Raw genomic sequence first — 24,470 nt, 5'->3', positions numbered from 1 at the left:
GTGTTTTAAACCTTTGATATTTGGCAAACTTTCCAAAATCAAATTATAAATTATGTCTCTTTCTAGCCTAATGTTTTAGATATTAGGTCCTCTAAAGTCCAAAAATGACATTTGGCATATTTTGCATAAAAATCATACAGGAAACATTGTCAAATATGAAATGGTGTTTGGCTTTTTTTGGGCTATATTTGTGTAAATATATTATTGGCATATGTTCTGAAATTATGTAAAACTCCTATAATTCTAATATGACTTAGTATATGTTATCAGTAATAATTGTAATTATGTTAAATGGCTATGTGTCACAGAGGTAACAAATTTCCTTGTCGATTATGTCTTTAACTCTGGCTGCCCTAAAGTGTTTGTGTCATCCACAGGTGATTGTTGTCTCATTTTTGTCCTCTTAAAAAATGGTTTTATAGGCTGGGCATGATGGCTCACGCCTGTAATCCCAGCATGTTGGGAGGCCGAGGTGGGTGGATCACCTGAGTCAGGAGTCCAAGAGCAGCCTGACCAACATGGAGAAACCCCACCTCTACTAAAAATACAAAATTAGCTGGGCATGCTGGCACATGCCTGTAATCCCAGCTACTCGGATGCTGAGACAGGAGAATCGCTTGAACCTGGGAGGCAGAGATTGCGGTGAGCTGAGATCATGCCATTGCACCCCACCCTGGGCAACAAGAGCGAAACTCTGTCTGAAAAAAAACAAAAACAAAAACAATAATTTTACTATTAGCTGTAAAATGTAACAGGTGCTCTTTAATGCAGGTTTCTGATTAATAACTCTGGAGATTGTGACATTAGAATAGAAGGAAAACTTTCAAATAGAGGAGTGAATGGTATTTGGTTTTCTTTGGACTGTATTTGTATAAATATGTTATTAGTATGTGTTCCAAAAATTATGGGAAACTTCTATAATTCTGATATGATTTCACTATTAATAATTGTAACTATTATGTAAAATTGTTTTGTGCCACAGAAGTAACCAAAATCCCTAGTCAATTGTAGCTTTAATAATGGCTGTAGACTTTTGTCATCCACAGACATTTTATCTTGCTTTGGTCCGTTTCAAAAGGCAGTTTATAATTGGATATAAGGCTCTGAGTGCAGGTCTTAGATAACTTTAAAAATTATGCTCTTGAAATAGAGGAAAAAAGAAAACTTCTAAACGTGGTGAACTGATGTGTTAAACATTGCTAATCCTTTTGTTTTCAGAATCAAGATGACTTATTTCTTTAGAGCTATTTGCAACTTTCAACAAGTGAGTAAAATACACTCAGTGAAAAATTTTGGAGCAAATTTGTTTCTCTCTACCTGATTTCTTTAGAATTTGGAAACCATTTGTGAGTATTCTCAGTTTATGGCATTATAGTTAATTGCATACGTGCGATAAGAATCTGTTTTCTTTTGTAACAGGACACCATTGGAGAAATTGGTCATTTTACCAAGGCTTTGACTGGAATGGCATGCTTCCTTTAAAGAATCAAAGTTGACTTATAGAGCCATTTAAAGCCCGTTGGGGAATCTGGCCTCATACCTTGTCCACACAGAGTCCCTGTACAAGGTTCCTGACCTGTGGTAAGTAAAGAATGTCACTTTCTAACAGGCCCAGGAACCCCAAGTTATCTTGGGACCTCAAGAGGAGAGGACTTTGGTCAACTCATAGGTATTTGAGGGAATAAACCCATGGCTGGGCTCGGCTTTCAAAAAGTCTTATCTGAGATTCTTCATGGAACAGAGTTCCATCAAAGCCAATTTAAAAAGTCTAAGTGAAAAATAATTATTCTTGCTGCACTTTATGCAAATAATCAGGCCAGTACAGTAAGACTGAAATTCATTTTATAAACAAATAATTTCTATCATGATTTGTTTTTAATAAAAATGGGAACTGAAGAGAGAAAACTTATGCTTCAAAAGAAAAATCATAGTTAAACTGTTAGCTATTCTTGAGGTTTATTCTGCAGTTTAGACTAAATTCTAAATTCTTTGTGGGTTAGAAGTTCCCAAACTAATGATTTCAAATGTTTGCTTTTGAAATTGGGAATTGTACTCCTCATCCTAGGACTCATTATACCTTATAGTAGACTGTTCACTTAAACACTGTAGTAAAACTATAGATGAGAATAATAATGTTTCTGCCATGCAAGCCTTGGAAGCCCAATTAGGCCAGCGTGAGTCCCCTCAGACAGTTGCAAAGCAGTTCCACTCTTCTCACCTTGGAGTTCACTCCCATTCCCACTACATCCCCCATCAGCAGGAAGAAGCCAGAGCAATCGACGGTGTTTAGTTTTTACTCATCTTTATAGCTGACACCTTAAGGTTAAGGTGTTATAAAACCCAAAGGAAGGGATTGAAACCACATTTGCAAAATTAGGTCTGAGACAGTGAACACAATCTAACTTAACTGACTCCATCTAGCTTCTAACCTCCAAGCTGTCCTTGTTCATTCCTGGGCATAAGCTGAACTAACTTTGGAAGAAACTTAGTTTATAGTTTAAACAAAGATGTTAACAGACCTTTCCCAAAGCAAAATTCCTTCTTACCTGGGACTTGCCTTTGTAGGACTAACATTCGCCACAAAATTAGAAATTATGGTTAGGGCTCATGCAGCTGGAGGCTACAAGATTCTCACCCTCCCTAAACTGCTCCTAAGATCAGTGCTTGAGATATTTTGCAGACCCTGCCCTTGGTGGATCAGCTGGCACCACCAGATCAGTAAACTACTGGCTCATCTGATCTTGTGGCGTCCACCCAGGAACTGACTCAGCACAAGAAAACAGCTCCAGCTTGCTATGATTTCATCTCTGACCAGTCAGCACTCCTGGCTCACTGGCTTCCCTCTGCCCACCAAGTTATCCTTAAAAACTCTGCTCCCTGAATGCTTGGGGAGACTGATTTGAGGAACAATAAAACTTTGGTCTCCTGCACAGCTGGCTCTGAGTGAGTTACTCTTTCTCTGTTGCAATTCCCCTGTCTTGATGAATCGGCTCTGTCTAGGCAGCAGGTAAGGTGAACCCTTTGGGCGGTCACAGTTTTGACCTAGTAAAGCTTTCATTTTCTTGCTTTGCCCTATGGCCTAATTTATAATATACATAACCAAAAGCCTTAGCTTCTAGTAATAAGTATTTATTAAAGTGCTATATAAACGTTACATTTTAGAGTAACCAACTTTTCTTGTTTTTTTTTTTTTTTTTTTTTCCCCAGGAATTTCTCAGTTTTAAAATTTAAAGTCCTATGTCCCACAAACCTGCTTAGTCCCCAGGCACACCGGATGCTTGATCACCCTAAAGTTCTAGTTTATTTTGGGATTTTTGCATCCCTTAAAATTACATACAAGATGTTGGGTATACATACATACTATAATTGCCCATCAGGTTCACCTTGCCCACTCCCTAGACAGAGTTGATTTATCAAGACAGGGAAATTACAATACAGAAAGAGTAATTCATGCAGAGCAGACTGTATGGGAGACTGGAGTTTTGTTATGGCTCAAATCAGTCTCCCTGAGCATTTGGGGACCAGAGTTTTTAAGGACAATTTGGTGGGTGGGGGACAGCCAGTGAGTCAGGAGTAATGATTGGTTGGATCGGAGATGAAATCATAGGGAGTCAGAGCTGTCTTGCCCTGAGTCAGTTCCTGAGTGGGGGTCATAGGATGAGATGAGCCAGTTTATTGATCTGGGTAGTGCTGGTTGATCCATCAAGTGCAGGGTCTGCAAAATATCTCAAGCACTGATCTTAGGCTTTACATTAGTGACTTTATGCCCAGGAGCAATTCGGGGAGAAGCAGGATCTTGTAGTCTCTAGCTGCATGACTCCTAAACCATAAATTCTAATCTTTTGGCTAATTTGTTAGTCCTACAAAGGCAGTCTAGTCCCCAGGCAAGAAGGAGGTTGGTTTTGGGGAAGGGTTGTCATTGCCTTTGTTTTAAATCATAAACTATAAACTAAGTTCCTCCAAAGTTTTTTCAGCCTATGCCCAGGAATGAGCAAGGACAGCTTGGGGCTTAGATGCAAGAGGGAGTTGGTTACATCAGATCTCTTCCACTATTTCAATTATAATTTTGCAATGATGGTTTCAATACCTGAATGCATTTGCCTAAGGCAAAGATTCAATGCCAAAGCATCTAACATATCCCAATACATTGAAAACCTCAGTATTAATTTGTTTGCTGTTGATATAAAACAGAATACCTGAAACTAGGTTATTTATTTCAAAAAGGAACTTATTTCTTACAGTTGTGGAGGCTCAGAATGTATCTGCACAATGGGTTCTTCTTTCCTGCTGCCCAAGTAGAGCTGATTTATCAAGACAAGGGAATTGCAATGGAGAGTTTTACACACATATAGCCACCAGCTAAATGGAAGACCAGAGTTTGCTGTTACTCAAATCAGTCTCCTCAAAAAGTCTGAGGCTAGGGTTTTTCAAGAACAGTTTGGGGAAAGGCATATGCATAGCTACGCAGTAGGTGCTTGCTGCTGATTGGTAGGGATTGCAATCATAGGAGTGTGGTAAAGGGTCCTCCTGTGCACTGAGTCTCTTCTGGGTGGGGCCACAGGAGCAGTTGGCAGGTCCAGGTGAAGCCATCAGTCATCAGACATGAAATATATCTGAACAGATATCTCAAAAGGACAATCTTAAGTTCTACAATAGTGATGTTGTCTGCAAGAGTAATTGGGGAAGTCGCATGTCTTGTGACCTCTGGAATAATGGCTGGCAATCCTTTATATCTACACCTCAGCAGAATTTAGTTTCCCCTATCCTCCTAGCCTGGTGGTCTCTCATTAGCTTTACAAATGCGGTTGAGTTTTGGGGAAGGGCGATTGTCATTTAAACTATAAATGTCTCCCAAAGTTAGCTTGGCATAAGCCCAGGAATAATTAAGAGCAGCTTGAAAGCTAAAGGCAAGAGAGGAGTTGGCTAGATTAAATCTCTTTCACTTCCATAATTTTCTGACTGTTATAATTTTTGCAAAGACCATTTCAAGAAGTCCCAGGTCGAAAGGACACATCTGGTGAGGACCTTCTTGCTGGTGGGGACTCTCTACAGAGTCCCAGTGGCCTGGGGCATCACATGGCAGGAGGACTGTGTATGCTAACTTGCTAGCTCAGGTCTCTCTTCTTCTTATAAAGCCACCAGTGCCATTCCCATGATAATGCATTAATCCATTAACTCATTAATCCGTAAGGGCAGTGCCTTCATGATCCAAGTGCCTCTTAAAGGCCTCCCCTCTCAATACTGCCACATTGGGGGTTAAATTTTGGTGGGGATAAATAATGAAACCATAGCAACCACTGAATCAAAGGAGTTAAATACTATTTTTAAAAATGATGTTACAAAGCAAAAAAAAAGAAAAAATAGCGTTAAAAGAAAAACTTGAGCCGAATTAATGTTAAAGGAGTTTAATTGAGCAATGAACGATTTGTGAATCAGGCAACCCTCAGAATCCCAGCAGATTCAGAGAGACTCCAGGGGTGCCTTGTGGTCAGAACAAATTTATAGACAAAAAAAAGCAAAGTGACTTGTAGAGATCGGAAGTGAGATACAGAAACAGCTGGATTGGTTACAGCTCGCTGTTTGCCTTATTTGAGCACAGTTTGGACAATCAGTAATGTATAACTGGTTGAAGAATGGCTGCTGTGATTGGCCAAGACTGAGTGACTGTTACAGGCCCATACTCCTAACTTAGTTTTTCAATCTTGTCTACCTATTGAGATAGGTTGTAGTTCGTCCACAGGGACTCAAATACAGAAGTACGGAGTCCTTCTCAGGCCATATTTAGTTTGCTTTAACAATAGACTTTATGGGAAAATGATATTTTGTTAAATGCAAAATAATAAGTTAGAGAAACACTTTAGTGTTTATAATTTTTAATATTGACTATTACCCTTAGCTGTTTGTTTATTTATTTATTTATTTTTTCGAGACAGAGTTTTGCTCTTGTTGCCCAGGATGGAGTGCAGTGACGCCATCTCGGTTCACTGCAACCTCCGCCTCCTGGGTTCAAGTGATTCTCTTGCCTCAGCCTCTTGAGTAGCTGGGATTACAGGCACACGCCTGGCTCATTTTTTGTGTTTTTAGTAGAGACAGGGTTTCACCACATTGGCCAGGCTGGTCTCAAACTCCTGACCTCAGGTGACCCGCCCACCTCAGCCTCCCAATGTGCTGGGATTACAGGCATGAGCCACCACGCCCGCCTGCCTTAGCTGTTTAACATGTAACTCATGACTTGGTGTAGTCCCTGAGATTTGGAGAGGCAAACTGAGGTTTGAATCCTGTCTTCAAACTTACTGGCAGTTGAGCCTGATCAAGTTGCTTAACATTTTTGTGACTCATTCTCCTTACACATAAAGTGGAGAAATTTTGCCTATTTTTAAATAGAATTGTACAGGATAGAGAAAAATGTATTTTAAGCCTCTTAGTGCTTTGTGATATGTAGCAGGCAATATTTAAATGGTAACTATTATTATTGATAATAGTAAGTATGTATTTATGTGCTTCACAGCTTTACAATTAAACATGTCCCTCTCAGGGTTTCATACTATATTCTTACCTAGAGCTGTGACATGAAACCACGTTTCACCAAAACTGAACAATTGGTATACTGAGGATAAGCATTACTTTTTTATTCGGTAGATATCACTGGATAATTTTGTTATAAATCTCTGACAGTAAAGCGAAAGATTATGTATATCAGTTAAAACTGATAAATAACATTAAAAAGAAATTTCTGAGTTGAACATCTTTTGCTCTAAGTTTTCTGGCCAAACAGGGATACCTCAAAGGAAAATGGCAGGTGAATTTGTATACAGATAATTAAATAGTAGTTTTAGTCAGTAAATAAGGAGGTCCAAATAATAAGTAGAACCAGGGACATAGCATGGTAAAAATTATGCTGCCCAAGTTTCAAAAACATTGATGGTAACAAATAGCTGTGTAATATAAAAGCTGGTACTTGGTCAAATCCTTTTTACCTGACTTGAGAAAAGGTATCACCTCCCCATATTCTACTCCAAACTGGTAAAATTCTCACAGAGCTGCTCCGTAGCCTGGCTGGCTACCTCACTGAAACTTCACCTTGGAGGCCTTATGACCTTTTAACTTATTCCATAGCCAGATTCCACCATTATTCAAATCAATGGTGCATTTCCAGGTGAATCAGAAGTTATTTAGAGAAGATTCTGACATGTTCAATAAACATTCCAAATTTCTCAGGAATTACTTTTAGACATCTCTAAATGGATAACAGAGAGGTTATGTGAAATCCTTATGTAATTACCTGTGCCCAGATTTTTTGTTGTTGTCTGTTTTTGGTTTTTGAGACAGAGTTTCACTCTTGTTGCCCAGGCTGGAGTGCAGTGGTGCGATCGTGGCTCACTGCAACCTTTGTCTTCCAGGTTCAAATGATTCTCCTGCCTCAGCCTCCCGAGTAGCTGGGATTACAGGCGCCAGTCACCACACCTGGCTAATTTTTGTATTTTTAGTAGAGAAGGGGTTTTACTATGTTGACTGGCTAGTCTCAAACTCCTGACCTCAGGTGGTCTGCCTGCCTTGGCCTCCCAAAGTGCTGGAATTACAGGTGTGAGCCACCGCGCTGGGCCTGTGACCAGATTTCTTAACCATCACATGCCTTTGGACTTGCCATTCAATGTTCCATTTAGTTGATTTTGATACATTGAAAAATCATTATGAACACATTTTCAAATCTAGCTGGCTTCATTTTTGTCTCCTAAATTGCACTAAATATAATCTGTGATTGTGACAGTGCCTTTGCTTTAATCTATCAGCTATTTTTGAAAGGTATATAACTTAATTGAAAAATAGTACAATTTTTTCACTTAGAATCTTTATGAAAAATGTAAAAGATGCTTTGCCAGTCTGAATAGTTAATTGAGTTTGACTGTACTGGGTAAGATGCAAAAAGAGTGTGTCTATGGCAACTCTTTATCTCATAAAAAATTTAAAGGGCCTTTATTTAATGTGACTCCTTTTTAAATTCATTTAATGACATAAGTAACACTGGATATATAATTAGAGTCTAAGATTAAAATACAATAATTGAAATAAGAATATGAAGAAGCTCACACAAAAATGATTGAGCTTCAAATGAATATATTATTCTTTAAGCTCAGCTGAACTCTTGTAAGTTGTATTTTTTCACTATGATGTAATAATAATAGTATGTTGATGACAATTATACTACTTTATAAATGTAAAGTATTTTATAGTGTACTAAGCTCTTTCCTATACATTATCAAATTTGAATCTCCAATTAGCCCTGGATATTTGTATATCTTTTTTTTTTTTTTTTTTTTAATCAAGACAGAGTCTCACTCTGTTGCCCAGGCTGGAGTGCAACGGCATGATCTCAGCTCACTGCAACCACTGCCTCCCAGATAGCTGGGACTACAGGCATATGCCACCACACTTGGCTAATTTTTGTATTTTTAGTGGAAACGGGGTTTCACCATGTTGGCCAGGCTGGTTTTGAACTCCTGGCCTCAAGTGATCTGCCACCTAGGCCTCCCAAAGTGCTGGGATTACAGGTGTGAGCCACCAAGCCCGGTCTGTGTGTCCATTTTTTAGAAAAGGAAACTGATGCACAAAAAGGTTAAGTAACTTGTTCAAGATCACATAATTAGTAAGTGATAAAGTCACACTCAAACCCAGATATTCTAACTTCAAGTATAATGTTCTTTTCTCTGTGTTCCTTCTTTGTGTAATAGAGAGCAATGAGTATGTAGGAAGGGCAGAATGGCTGCACAGATCTTTGCAATATGTCTCACAATAATGCCGTGCCTTCAAAAGACTTGATTTAATCATTTTGTTCCCTCATTCACTGGTCTATTCATTCAGGGTAAAGGGGCCCTTTTCTCTAGATAGATTTGCTTTCACCATTTCATTCCCTTGTCAATATTCGCCAACTTAGAATAATTATGTTTTCACTGTCCCGCTTGAAAAAAGATGCTTAGGTAATTCTTTATTTAAGAAGTGAAGAAACATTATCAATATTGATAGAGATATGAACATATATATATATAGAGAGAGAGATATGGATGAATACAGATATAGATACCTAAATTCCAGGAAGAAGGAACTAGATTTTTTAATTGTACAAAAATAAAATATTCTTCTTTTAATTTCTTTCTTTTACCTTTTGTGTTCTTTACATAAGATCAAATGAATAAATATATTTATTTATTAAGGAAGCTTATTGGTAGTTCTTGTAGTATTTACTCTCTATTAAATATCAACCTAGGAATGGTATCCATAACTTTTGTTTAAATACAATTCTTCTATTGATGCAATAAGAGCTGTCAGTCATAGTGCTGGTAATGCCAGAGGGGAAATCATCCCTGACAACATTTTTCTGTTGCACTATTGATACATGCAAGTTGATGTTCAGGTGTGTGTACGTATGTATGCATGTATATAGGCACACAGCAAAATCATATATACATGTGACTACATATTAAAATACACTTAAATATATATATTTACTCTGTAAGTAAATAATCATTTATTTCGATGTTTAGATGAGATTTTAACATGTTAGAATGGCGTCATTTTTCTTTCTAGGCAATCTGCTAGCAGGCTTTTTCCAGCAACCTATTCTTCCCTCATTTTTTTTGATATTATACCAAGATTTCTGTCTCCATTTTGTTGATGTAATTATCCTGGCATAATTTTGAAAAAAGATTTCCTGGCAATGTAAATCCACAAGATTGTTGATATGGCTTGAGCTCAAATGATGCTTCTATCCAATTTGTTTACCTTTCAGCTTGAGCAGAGTTCTTGTGTCATAAGGAAAACAAGAAGAGATGCTATAGTAGATAAGGACTTTTATGGATGGTTTTATTTTAAGTAAATATTGCCTGTAAGGGATCCAGGAATTTTAGTGTTTTTCTTGGAATCCTTAACCATAATACTTAGCCCAGAGCAAAACTTTCTCTCAAATGATGGTAAAAAATCTAATTCTATTAAATCTTGATTATTCCATGGGCTGCCTTGGAATACATTGCCTATGAGTTTTTCTGCTAAGAAATGGACTTCGTTTATTGCTCATTTTCTCAAAATTAAGGAAAGCTGTTGTTCTTCAATTTAGATCGATGTTGACAAGGTCCGCTTCATAGCAGCAGGTGTTACGCTATAATTGCTCATTATAGAATTATGTTTTGCTTGAAGGAATTCAGGAAACAAAAAGAGCATGTTCTTGTGTACATGAATTCTGGTTGAAAAATTGAAAGAACGACACTAGGAATAGTATGTAAATTGGCAGAATTTATCATTTCATTGTGCAACTAGTATTTTAAAGGGCACTAAAATCAACGTGAACATCCTTGGGAAACCACTCTCCTTCTTAGGCCTAACTTGCAAAGTATCCCCTTACCGTTGTGTTTTTTTAATGTAGAAATTCAGATTAGAACAATATGGGGAACAAAATATTGGCAGACAACCTTGTTGAAGGAGATGAAAAACAAGAAGCTATAGAAATAGATTGGCTAATAATACTGAGTAACTACTCAACTGCAAAAATGCCTTGCTTTTCCGAGCGATGTATAAAGCAATTAGCACCAACATTTTCATTAGGTTACATAAAATAATATTACTTTGTAAACACCTATAAACAGAGATTACCCAGATAGCCTAAGACTATTATTAAGTGCAATAAAACGTTACTGGTTTAAAGTAATAGGTATAGAACTTTGTATTGTATGGTGCACATTCACATAGTTAGAGAGGAAATGGAGATCTAACAAGTCAAAGTTCAATTACACACTTGTAATCCATCCTTAAGGGAAAAAGCTTCACTGATCAAGATGGTGCTTTGCACAACCTTGCCAATTTTTTCACAAAGCTTTAATGATGCCAAAAATAATCTTTTACCTCCCATACCTGAGTAAACCATATTTGAGTTATTTTCTCTGCTCCTTCCTATACCTTTCCTTTTTGGCATCACAAAGTCAGATTTTTAACCTACAGGTTGACATAAGCCAAAAATGTTAGAAGATTATAAACTGCCTCTCTTTCTCTCACTGTATGTATGTGTATATGTGTGTGTATACATATATAAACACACACATAGATAAATCACATGGAAACATAAGCACATATCTACGCACTGTTGTTTTGCTACCGTATCCATTGACGACGTGTATTTTGAATTACAGGTATTATTTTTCTGAATTTAAAAGTGAAATGAAATAAAGTTTTGTTAGATATACAGTTATTACCTATATAAAAATGATTCTGTGCGTACTTCCATGGCAAAGTACAATACCTCCTCTGCTGTCACTGCCAATGCACAGGTGTTCTTTTTCCTGGCTGTTTGACTCACTGGGAGAACTTATAAAAATATTTCAGTCACAGCTTTACTCTAGCCCAGATCAATTAATCAGTACCTTGGCCTTGCAATCTACTAGGCAGTCCTTCCCAAACTCTAGAATACAGAAGAATCCCTTAGAATGCTTATTAAAATGCAGATTCTAAAGCCTCATTCTAAATGATATTCTTCTGGTAGGTCTTTACAAGTCACGTATTCCTGGGGTCTTTCTTTGAGAAACACAACTCTAAAAAGTCTTTGTTATTCCCATTCTGGGTTTTGAATTCTTTCTTGAAATTGTAACAAGATATATGTACTGAAATATTGTTCCTCTAACAATATCTAAAGAAATTTTCAGCATTAGCAGCACGTGTTGGCACTCTTGTTGTTATTTTGTTTAATATTTAAGACAGCTAAAAGTTACAGTAATTTATATAGATAATCAGTACTATGGAATCAACCATTAACGGTTCATCTCACTAAAGAATTTTTATTTTTATTATTTATTTATTTACTTATTTTTGAGACAGAGTCTGGCTCTGTCGCCCAGGCTGGAGAGCAGTGGTGTGATCTCAGCTCGCTGCAACCTCTACCTCTCGGGTTCCAGCGATTCTCTTGCCTCAGCTTCCCAAGTAGCTGGGATTACAGATGCCTGTCACCTCGCCCAGCTATTTTTTTTGTTTTGTTTTTGTATTTTTAGTAGAGATGGGATTTCACCATGTTGGCCAGGCTAGTCTGGAACTCCTGACCTCAGGTGATTCACCCGCCTTGGCCTCCCAAAGTGCTGGGATTACAGGCATGAGCCACCGTGCCTGGCCTCACTAAAGAATTAGCATCATATGTTTATTAGTACTGAGGTTAGTTCCCAAACACTGCACTAAAAAAATGAATGAAACAAATGAATGAAAACGTGTTTCCTTAGCCATATTCCAAGAAAATCACTTCTATGATGATTGTAATTGGAAGCATCTCTTCTTTCTTTGCCTGGGATCTTTGTAACAAGGTTATCTTCTTCCATGTCCCATTCCAATTAATAATCATTTATTTCTATTTAAGGCTTTTATAATCATTCAGAGAATCCACACTCTTTGTGTCTGCCGTCGCTGAGTTCACGCATTAAATACAGAATTTTCAACAACTATATTTCCATCTTTATTGTTATTAATATTTCAAATTTGCTTCTGTTCAGAACCATGAACTTGCAGGATCAAGTAGATATACGTGTTATCCATACACACTCTGCAAAACTCACTGCAGACACATACTGAACAGGAATTGCTTATTTAACTGTGTTTTCTGTCTCTGTTTCATACATGTTCTCTCTACACTGAAGTGATTGAAGGATGACAAAAGTCCTTATGGGTGTTTGATGGCCTGTGAAGAGCTGTCTGTCTAAGAATTCCCTGAAAATAATTTCTCCACTTGTATGAAAATAATTTACTCCGTGATTTTTCATGTTGTATTGTCAATCTTCCTTCTGGTTGTATCAGGCAGGAATCATTATTTTACATTTCATTCTTTAGGGTACCTATGCCTGGATTGCTCCCATTGAGGCAAAACAAAGCATAGCTCTGACATAATCATTGGTGTTATTATCATGAAAACCTGGAAAAACTAATGGCAAGGCAAAAAATATGCATTCTTGTGCTTGCTTCATGTGCACTGTGCATATACATACAACCTGGCAGAACTTTAGGCAGAATTATGGTTTAAATGGGCATCATCTATCCTCTACAGGCCTTTTGGTGTGCTTCTTATGTCCTGAGGACCACATGAAGATCCAGGAGTTGAGTCCTATTTACTCTACGTTGCTGGTACCTTTAGGGGCTCTATGCCATTCTATTCCAGTTTCCTAAGATTAGACTATTACTTTTGTTTCCTTTATTCTTTTCTTTTCCTTTCTTTTTTTTTTTCTTTTCTTTCTTTTTTTTCTTTTTCTTTTTTTTTTTTTTTGAGACAGAGTCTCACTCTGTTGTCCAGGCTGGAGTGCAGTGGTGTGATCTCGTCTCGCTGCAACCTCTGCCTCCCAGGTTCAAGCAATTCTCATGCCTCAGTCTCCTGAGTAGCTGCGATGACAGGCGTGTGCCACCAGGCCCGGCTAATTTTTATTTTAGTAGAGACATGGTTTCACCACGTTGGCCAGGCTGGTCTTAACTCCCGACCTCAAGTGATCTTCCTGCCCCGGCCTCCCAAAGTGCTAGGATTGTAGGCATGAGCCACTGCACCTGGCCTATTGCTCTCATTTCCTAGACATTATTCCACCCTTCCTAATACTTAGCTACCTACTTTTGCTTCCATTCAACCCTCTGTAACTTGTTTTAAGGTTTTTTTTTTTTTTTTTTTTTAATCCTTAGGCTATGTATGTTCTTATAAAGTAAAATTTAGTTTTAGCAATTCATGAAATCATATTAGCATTCACTTAGAGGAGAGTGAGAAATGCTTCCTGCTTACCTATATAGCATTGCCCATTTGCACTTAGTTTTGATATTTGAGGCAAATCCTTTGGTTTTATTGTCTAAGACACAGTTGTAATTCTAAGGAATTTTAGACCAGGTCAAAGGAGGTAGTGTTACCCTTGCATACTATTACGTAGGGCATTGTAATATGACATCTGTCACACAGTGAGATGAGGATGGCTACCTCTTTCACTTAAAATAGCTCTGGCCCTTTATATAACCAAAGAAAACATAACTGAAATGTTTGGCAAGAAGTAAAATTATAAACAATGGGCTTCCAGCATTTGTTGTATGCCTGCTGGCATAGGAATTCCAAGCATATAATGGGTGTTCTTTGCGTAATGAAAAGCCAATTGTGAGACCAGCTTATAATCTTTGGTGCCAGTAGCAGCATGTACATTTTATAATTTCATCCTAATGTTTTAAATGATGCAAAAATGTCCTTTTCATCTACTAAAGTGCCTCATAAGTTAATAAATACATGTAAATTTCTGTAAAGTGATATTGTCCCTTAATGAGTCAAACTGATAATTGTTTCTATCTCATTAACAGTAATCTATATTTGAAAGTGAAGAACTCTACAAATAAAAATATTTAACATATCAAACATTTGAAATTTCTAGGTATTGTAAGCACAAATATTTATGGTCATATTTGGCCAGAAGATATTCCTTGTAAATAGATTTGGAATTTTTATATCCAGTATTGTGATTGGCTGTAATAATTTTTCAAGTACTGTATACACAAAATTATAATTATATTTTATACTAACTATGGATGGGGACTGTCGAGTGTAGGTAAATACTAATTTGCCTCATCATCTCTTTTGTAAAATCTCCAACCAACAAACCTAATCGAGAAAGTTTATGCCTCTTCTATTGCATGTTAGCACTTTTTCCATGATAATGTAATATTTGTACACAAATCTGTATCATCCAACAGAGTTTCTGAGAAGTAGAGACCTTTGCTTATTAGACTTTCAGTTCTTACTTCGTAGAATGGTGGTTGGCCATTCAACACTTTTTATTTTATTTTATTTTACTTTATTATTTTATTTGTTTGTTTTTCTGAGATAAAGTCTGTCTCTGACCCCCAGGCTGGAGTGGAGTGGCGCGATCTTGGCTCACTGCAACCTCCACCTCTGGGGTTCAAGCGATTCTCCCACCTCAGCCTCCCAAGTAGCTGGGACTACAGGTGCATGCCACCACGCCACGCTGATTTTTGTATTTTTAGTAGAGGTGGGGTTTTGCCATGTTGGCCAGACTGGTCTCGAACTGCTGACCTCAGATGATCCACCCACCTCAGCCTCCCAAAGTGTTGGGATTACAGGCATGAGCCACCATGTCTAGCCATCAATACATTTTAAATAAATGAACTAAATAATGAATATCGTTGAAGTGCAATTCTGTTTACATTTGTTTACATCTATACTTATTTTAATCAACTATATTTGGTGGTGTCAACAATCTGTAGCTTAACAGTTTTAATTGAAAGAGTCTAATTACATATCACTGTATATTTAAATAGTTTTCTTAGATAAAACAAAAGAGAGTGAGATAGAGAAAGAAGTAACAATTAAAGGATTTCATTATGTGATAGTCTTCCTGTGTTTTGTTTTTCCTTTTAGAAAGTTGCAGCAATAATAAAAAATGTTTTTTTTTTCTTACTAGTAGAGGTGGCATTTTTGCTATAAAATGAGTGCCCTTAGTTCTTCATTTGTTAGTAAATATTTCATTCTATGTATAAAAAGTATTATAAAATCATACAGACAATGTTACATGAATAATGAATGGATTGTTATTACACCAGGAAATCACTACTGTGCCCTATCAAAATGAGTTTGAAGTATATATGTGCATATGTATATATATACATATATATGAATCTAAGACAATCAATTATGTATATTTTCAATGCTCTGTGAAGAAAGAAATTGGTTGTCTACTGTCATGCTTTATCATGGTGGCATTCTTTAATTAAAATGCACACATAAAAAAATTAAAAATGTAAAATCTGATTTTCTAAATGGGCTTAGGAAGGTACAGGCAAGAAGTGCTAGTGCTTGAAGTGGAAAGTATGACAGTACATGAAGTTGAAAATGTGTTTGTGTGTATGTGTATTGTAGCAGGTCATCTAGGACTGTAATTTTCAACCATATGCCCAAGCCCCAGCATAGAGATACTGATTCAATTGGTCTAGGGTGGGATATGGGCTTAGGTAATATTTTATAGCTCTCTAGGTGGTTCTGATGTGTAGTAGGGGCAAAGAACTGCCTCTATGGGTGTCTAGGACTCTACTGTAACTATCAGCAATTAGTGAGAGGGTTCTTTGTAATACCTTTGATTATTCTTCTAGAGCCATATGTTCTGCACATCAGCTGGGGAGCAAAACCAGGGAATTCCGGAAGCGGTCCTCCCTTAAGACTTACTCTGACGGTGTTAGGGTTTTCATAACTGGATCCTTACCCTCATTCTAGGGGAAGTCATAATTATTATTTATCTTGCTTTCCACCTTCAGTACTTAACATTTTCAGAGATTTAGTGAATTTTTCTACTTCCCTTTTTATATTTGTTTCAGGTAAGTCCCATTGAATATCATCCTCAAATACATGCACATTTTACTGCCATGGTAACATTTTCTACTTTTTCTTCTATTTTTTTCAAATGTAAATTATTGAAAATTTGGCAGGGTCTCTGGTAACCAAAGTAATCTTGTCTATTTCTGTGCTACTAGCTTTATTATAATTTGATTCCTGTTCCAAAAATGAAGTACAGTACTAATAATTTTTTAAACTTCAAATTATTTGAAGGTCAGTATTAATGACTTTTTATTAATGTATATGTATATAGGTTTAACAATAAGTGAAAGCTTATAACAGTATATATTCTATTAAGTAGAAATTTACACATAAAGTTAGAAGAACTCCATGTGCAATGTCCTCTTATGCTCATATATAAACTTTCTGTTTCAAATAAGAGTTTCAAAACTAGAGTCTGCATGGCACAGATGGTGAATTGATGCCATAATTTCGAATCTGCTTGTTAGTAGAGATATGTCATATGCTTATTGATGATTGCAAATATGTTGGTACATTAAAGCTTCATATTTAGTATTATAAAACTTAATGTCATATGGGGAAAGAAGTTGCTACCTTTCTAAAAATTGTAGAATAGCCAGGCGTAATGGCTCATGCCTGTTATCCCACACTTTGGGAGGCCAAGGCGAGTGGATCACTGGAGGCCAGGAGGTCGAGACCAGCCTGGCCAACGTGGTGAAACCCCGTCTCTACTAAAAAATACAAAAATCATTCAGGCGTAGTGGCTCATGCCTGTAGTCCCAGTTACTCGGGACGCTGAGGCAGGAGAATTGCTTGAACCCGGGAGGCAGAGGTTGCTGTGAACCAAGATCGCACCACTGCACTCCAGCCTGGGCAACAGAATGAGACTCCATCTCTCAAAAATAAATACATAAATACATAAAAATAAAAATTATATAATAAACTCCTTGAATTCCAGGAAGAAACAAATATTGTTGTCGTTATGCAATTATGCATAATGAGAGTTAAATGCACAAAGTGATCTTAAATAAATGTACATATTCAAAAATAGAGGTTGGCTCAAGAATTCAGATTATTCAATATCAATTCAATTCCTTCTGTTGTGCCATTTGAATCCTATTGCCAACGATGATTATTCATCTTGAAAAACAGACTCCCAAATTCAGAGTTCCTGCATTTTAATTTGCCCTGATGAAAGGAAGGATTCTTTCCTTTTCTGGAATATAATCAACTTCTGCTGAGAAGAAGGAAAGTCTTTATTCAATACTGAAAATGTGTATTTTCTTACCATTTATTTATATGGACAATAATCAAACTTTTAATTATCTTCTCACAGTATTTACAGATCTGTGAGAAGAGTTGCTATCTAAAGCTGGATCTTTATGGAGAAGAGACATGCTCAAGTGTAATGAATAATTTTTGTTACATATCAGTATTAACTAAGTTTTGCAAAGTTAATAGGGAACTTTATATCTAAAATGTCAGGAAAAAAGAGTTTTAAATAAAAGGGACACCTGGACCTCTAAAGAGACTATAGCTCTAAACCTGTAGCTGAAGTCTGCCTTCGATTTTGTGGACCCTTAACTAGGGGCAAATGCATACGACATTCTAAGGGTTTCCCACACACCTCTGGAAGGAAAACAGGAGTGTATTTACAGCTATCATCTAACCATTATAGGATTCCTGGCCAACGTGGTGAAACCCCATCTCTACTAAAAATACAGTCAGCCACCTTTGATTTGTAGTAAACAGGTACAAAACTGCATCATGGAATGACTTCTGCTTATATAATCCTCTTCTGCAGTGTCTAAATCTTGGCACTTCCTCTCCTTCCTCTTAACCACTGCAAAAACAACACCCAGATTAAGACATCAGGGACAACTGAATATCTGAATATCAAGTACTCCATATATAATGATCCATCGAATATGCCTACAATGTCACTACTAACCTAGAAGTGTACCAGTAGTTACACCTGCAGTATAACAGATTAAAACAGCCTTCTCCAATGTTCATCACTTTGATTGTTAAAAGATTCATTTTCCGCCACTTAAAATCTGTATACTATGATCTGTGTATAAAAAGCTAAAAGATATATCCAATTTCAAATGTAATGTCATGCAAGTATCTACTGAATGTGTACATATCTTTGTAAGTGTCCCTGAGCAAAATAACTTTCAACTTAACATTCTTTTTCTCTTGGATATAAAAGAGAATAACATAACAAGAGCAAATTTGCTTTTAAATTTTCTGCCTTGATAGCAAGTTAAAGTATTTAGAACCAACATCCTCTTAAATGTATAATTTATATAATGGATGAGGCTAGAACAGCATTTCCAAATGTAAATTGTAAAGAACATTAATCCCGTAAGATGTTGAATGAAAAACAAATTGTTAAAATGTGATAATTTCTTTTCCTTCTTTAGAAAGTCACAACTCAAGCCTTGAAATTTTTTGTAATTAAAAAAAAATTGTTTAACTTAGTTTAACCCAATGTTTCTGAACCTGTGTCACAAAGGAAATGTTTTTGTCAAGTAATACATAACTTTCAAAGAGATTGGAATTTTTTTTTTTTTTTTTTTAGATGGAATTTCACTCTTATTGCCCAGGCTGGAATGCAGTGGCGTGATCTCGGCTCACTGCAACCTCTGCCTACCAGGTTCAAGTGATTCTCCTGCTTCAGCCTCCTGATTAGCTGGGATTACAAGTGCATGCCACCATGCCCAGCTAATTTTTTTTGTATTTTTAGTAGAGAATGGGTTTCACTGTGTTGGTCAGGCTGGTCTTGAACTCCAGACCTCAGATGATAAACCTGCCTCTGCTTCCTAAAGTGTGGGGATTACAGGTGTAAGCCACCGCGCCTGACCAAGACTGGAAATTTTTGAAACACATTTTCATAAATGAATTACTGGGGTACTCTCTCTTTATTAACTATGTGAGTACTGACACAGATTCCTTGCTTGGTCAAATTTATTCAGGCTTCTCAACCTTCTCATAGCCCTGTCTGTGCACTTTCTCTTAAAATTTAGTTTTAGCAGGCTGGATGAGTTTAGCCAGAAGACTTTCATCATTGGTATTTGATTATCCTGGATATCTGATCATGTTCCTCATCCTCCACCATCCTCCATGGGATGACTGGACCATTTTCAGCAAGAGTCTCCCTTACCCATGATGCTTCCTCTTAATAATTTTCCATCCACTAACCCCTACCCTGTTCCTTGGTTATAAATTCCCATTTGCCTGTGCTGTATTCAGATTGAGCCCAGTCTGTCTCCCCTACTGCAAGACCCTGTTTTCATGGTCCCTATACCTATTCAGATGGTCTTGAATAAAGTTTGCCTTACTGTGATTCAACAAGTGACATTGAATAATTTTTTCTTTAACAGTATAAGGATCGCGCATTACCATTTGTTTTGAAAGATGGTATAAAAAGACTAACTGAAAACTAATCTTGGCTTGGTATCATTGACAGAAATTCTTGGTCTTCAATCTATGTAGAACAGATACTTGTATTTTCTTTGGAAAATTTAATACATTGATTAAATTGTCATTTTATTATAAAAATATGAAATGAAGGGTACATATGATTTTTAAACATTTCTGTCCACCATCACCAACCACCTTGTAAAAATACACCTTTGTAAGACTTTTTCTATTCTATAACATACCTTCAAAAACGAGAAAAATTATTTGTAGGAAATTATTTGCTTTTATCTGTGAATTGATAAAGGGAAAATAATAAGCTAGGACTTGAGCTTCTTCCCCTACCACATTACGTGATTGAACCCTGGTCTAGGTATTAGCCAAATAAACCTAGTAACAGTGGATAGAACAGGATGATGGTTTTCCATCTCTCTCAAAAGTACTACAAGGTAGGTTGTTTCAATACTGCTAACAACCCCATGGTTCCCTGACATGTTCAATTCCCAGCTTCCATTCTCAAAAATTATATTGTGGCCATGAGTTGGACTCCTCAGCCCTAGCAAAAGATTATTCATTTGCTGAGTAACCCTTCTTGAACCCATTTTCCTGGTAGCTGTGCCCAATAAATCCTGCTTATATATCTTTGGGAGTTAGAGAGAGAGAGAAAGAAAGAGAGGGAGACAGAAAGAGAGAGAGAGATAGACGGAAATTATTTTAGCTAAGAAAGTTTACAGTCACAATTTTATGAGAGTCTCTGAATAAGGGATAAAAGAATATTAGACAGGACATAGTCTCTGCCAATGGTGATTAAGTGAACATAGTCAAGGAGAATATGGCTGTGACCATTAGTGTGTAAGTGGTTACATCTGGTGGGCAATCTCCAGTCATAAGTAAAATAGTCTACGAGTGAGATACAGGCTAAGCAAAGATTTCATAATTAAGACCGAACAAGCACTTATTGCGTGCACTTATTGCTTGGTCATAATTAAGACGGAACAAGCATTTATCAGTGTTTACAAAGTAAAACACTGATAAATTGAGCTTCATTAAAATTAAGAATTCTGTCTATTATAATACACTAATAACAGTGAAAAGGAAAGTCATGGACTGGGAGAAAAATATTCACAAAACATATATCTGATTAAAAAAACTTGTATCCATAATACATAATAAACTCATACATATCCATAAAAATATGTATATCCATAATACATAATAAACCCATACATATCCATAAAAAACCCATTTTTAAAAAATTGGCAAAATATTTGAACAGGCACTTCATAAAAGAGGACAAAGATGGTCAAAAACATTTGAATAGGTGCCTAACTTCATTAGTAATCAAAGAATTTTAAATACCCCTATATATGCATCAGAATGGCTAAAATATAATAAGATAATATGAAGTATTGGGGAGAATTGGTGCCTCAGCTGGAGCTCTCAAATATTGCTGGTGTAAGTGTAAATTAATATTTGCCAATATCTATTAAATCTAAATTTATGCCTTCCTTATGATCCAGCAATTCCTCTCATATGTATGTATTCAAGAGAAATTAGTAGGCCAGGTGTAGTGGATCATGCCTGTAATCCCAGCACTTTGGGAGGCCAAAGTGGGAGGGTCGCTTGAAGCCAGGAGTTTTAGACCATCCTGGGCAACATAATTTGACTTCGTCTCTACAAAAAAATAATGATAATAATAATCAAAATTAGCCTGATGTGGTGGCATGCACATGTAGTCCCAGTTACTCCAGAGGCTGAGATGAGAGAATGGGTTGAGCCCAGGAAGTTGAGGCTGCAGGGAGCCGTGATTGCACCACTACACTCTTGCCTGGGTGACAGAGTCAGACCCTGTCTCAAAAAAAGGGGAGAAATCAAGGCCACCAAAATACCATGCACAAGACTGTTAATAGCAACGTTTTGCAGAATAGCAAAACCTGATATAACTTGTGTCCCTCAGAATTAGAATTAAAAATGCAGTATAGACCTGGTGAGGTGGCTCACGTCTGTAATCCTAGCACTTTGGGAGGCCGAGGAGGGCAGATCACCTAAGGTCAGGAGTTTGAGACCGGCCTGGTCAACATAGTGAAACCCCGTCTCTACTAAAAATACAAAAAATTAGCCGGGTGTGGTGGCGGGCGCCCGTAATCCCAACTACTTGAGAGGCTGAGGCAGGAGAATCGCTTGAACCCTGGAGGCAGAGGTTGTAGTGAGCTGAAATGGTGCCACTGCACTCCAGCCTGGATGACAGAGCAAGACTTTGTCTCAAAAAAAAAAAAAAAAAAAGCAGTATATCCATGGAATATTATATAATAATAAAAACCTGCTACTTGCAAGACTATGAATGAACTTCATAAACACAATGTTGACTAGAAGGTGAATCTTTACTGCGTGATTCCATCTACATGAAGTTGGAGAACTGGCCAAAGTTATCTATAATGATTCAGGTCAGCAGAGCAGTTTCTTCCTGAGAGGCTGGTGGGAATATAGTATGAATTGGGAAAGAGCATGAAGGAGACTTACAGGGTGTTGCAATTGTTCAGAACTCTTTTTTCTTGATACTTGCTTACAGAAATGTGCAGAATTTTTATTTCAGCTAGTTTTCTATGCGTGTATAGAATCTCCATGGAACACACTTTTATTAAGTATGCTTTCAACTTCTTCTAAAATACCTCTAGTCATAGAAAATGTAACTTTAGTTCTTTATTCCTTACTTTGCCTAGCCCAAGCTCCTACAAAAAAAAAAAAAAAAAGATTAGTTATCATTTAATTCAAATTATAAAACAGAACCAGTCTTTTAAGCGGTATCGGATACACAAGTTTCTAATCTAACTTCCATTGCCTATCAGTGGATGTGGCTTTCATCAAGTCTTTTCTAAACAAGATGGACAGGCACTGAAGCAACAAAAAGTGAGCCATTTTATGTGTTTTAAAATGATAATGTGATTTTCAATTTTGTTACTGTAGAAGCTCCTAACAGTATGATCTGGCATTTGTTCTATCTGAATAAAGTCATGGCTTATATTATGTATATATGGAATTTCCCAGAATACTATTGTTAGAAACGTCACTGCGCTGTGAAAAAAATCATCTCTAATTTGATCAATATGTACTTACAAGCATGTTGTTAGTTGCCATTGCTCTCAGCCTTTAGTAAATTTTTTATGAGCCCTGTGGGCCATGAGCTTGCTTTTTCATAACAGAGAATGAGAAAGAAGAAATCTCATCAGTATAATAACACCCACCTCAGTAGAGGGCATGGTTCAGAGGCAGTCTTACTGTCTGTCACAAACTCCATCATATAAGCTAGAAATGATAAAGAGATTCATTACAGGATACTGTAAAAGGGATATTTTGGGATATAAACTTAAGTGCTAACTAGATCAAAGCAAATATGGGAGAAAAAAGTCTCTGAGTACTGTAGTAGAGTTTATTGAATTAATTAATTAATTAATTAAAAGCACAGGGGGCCGGTGTGGCAGCTCACACCTGTAATTCCAGCACTTTGGGAGGCTGAGGCAGGCGAATCTTCTAAGGTCAGGAGTTCGAGACCAGCCTGGCAAACATGGTAAAACCCCATCTCTACTAAACATACAAAAAATTAGCCAGGCATGGTGGCGCATGCCTGTAGTCCCAGCTACTTCGGAGTCTGAGGCAGGAGAATCGCTTGAACCCGGGAGGCGGAGGTTGCAGTAAGCTGAGATCGTGCCTCTGCACTCCAGCCTGGGCAATAAGAGGAAAACTCTGTCTCAAAAAAAAAAAAAAAAAAAAAAAAAAAAAGAGCGCAGGGGTCAGATAATTGAGCAAGAAGGTAGAGGAGTGGGGAGATGTGCTGATGTGAGAAAGGAGGAAGATGTATTGAAGGAATCCAGTGGACTCTGATGAGGACCACGCAGGACTTTCTATTTTCAAGAACCTAAGGGATCATCTTGCTGTAGGCAGCCTGGGGCTGTCTCCATCAAAGAAATGCTAATATTTACATTTATTGATTTTTATTATGTGACTGTCTATGTGCTAAAGCTGTGGTTCTCAAAGTATGTTTCAGACTGCCAATATCACCTAGAAATTTGTAAGAAATGTAAATTATCGGGCTCTATGGAGACCTACTAAATAATGAATTCTGGGAGTGGTATCAAAAGAAGTTCTTCAGGGGATTTTGATATAGTCTAAAGGTTGAGAGACAGTGTAGTAGACAATACATTCATTACTTTATTTATTCTTCTCCATGATTCTATAAAAGAGCTATTGTTACTGCCTTGTTTACAAATGAGAAAACTGAGACTTTGAAAGAGGCTCAGTGTTTTGTTCAAGGTCAAATAGCTGGTATCCAGAGATACTGGGAATAGAACCCAGATTTGTCAGACTATAAAACACGGTGCTTTCAATCACTCCTCCAGAGCCAGGGGAATAAAAATTCATTAATTTCAATGAGTATTTGTAATAGTAACCTGTAAGTCCTGGAATACAATTATAACTGCTACAGCATTACCTTTGAGGAGAAAATATTTCATTTCCCCAATTGATTGCCAAAATAAAATGCTTAAAATACAAATGCCTGGTTGAAGAAACCCTTTAGTTTTTGTTTTCTTGCATTCAGGCATTTGTGTCAGGTTTAAGTAATTTATTTTAACTTGCAATACAGTGTTGCCTGTAGTAACAAATAGGACATTCTGCTATTAGTTTTTATCTCCTACCAACTTGTTTTCCACTC

General features: G+C 37.0%; 1 protein-coding gene across 13 annotated transcripts in view; it reads left to right on the top strand.

The window, feature by feature from the left end:
• Positions 1-24,470, top strand: part of DMD (dystrophin) — a 2,153,717-nt gene that overhangs the window by 133,741 nt on the left and 1,995,506 nt on the right. For 2 of the 13 annotated variants that reach the window (XM_074029182.1, XM_074029181.1), the window contains exon 2: positions 1,420-1,581. The exons of the other annotated variants lie outside the window; for them this stretch is intronic. The gene's annotated coding sequence lies outside the window, so the exon portion shown is untranslated. The remainder of the gene's footprint in view (positions 1-1,419; positions 1,582-24,470) is intronic. 13 annotated transcript variants of the gene reach the window in all.

Source organism: Macaca fascicularis, chromosome X (assembly GCF_037993035.2).
Source record: "Macaca fascicularis isolate 582-1 chromosome X, T2T-MFA8v1.1".
NCBI lineage: Eukaryota > Metazoa > Chordata > Mammalia > Primates > Cercopithecidae > Macaca > Macaca fascicularis.
The sequence above is the reverse complement of the archived record's forward strand: the minus strand, read 5'-3'. Positions and strand labels throughout refer to the sequence as shown.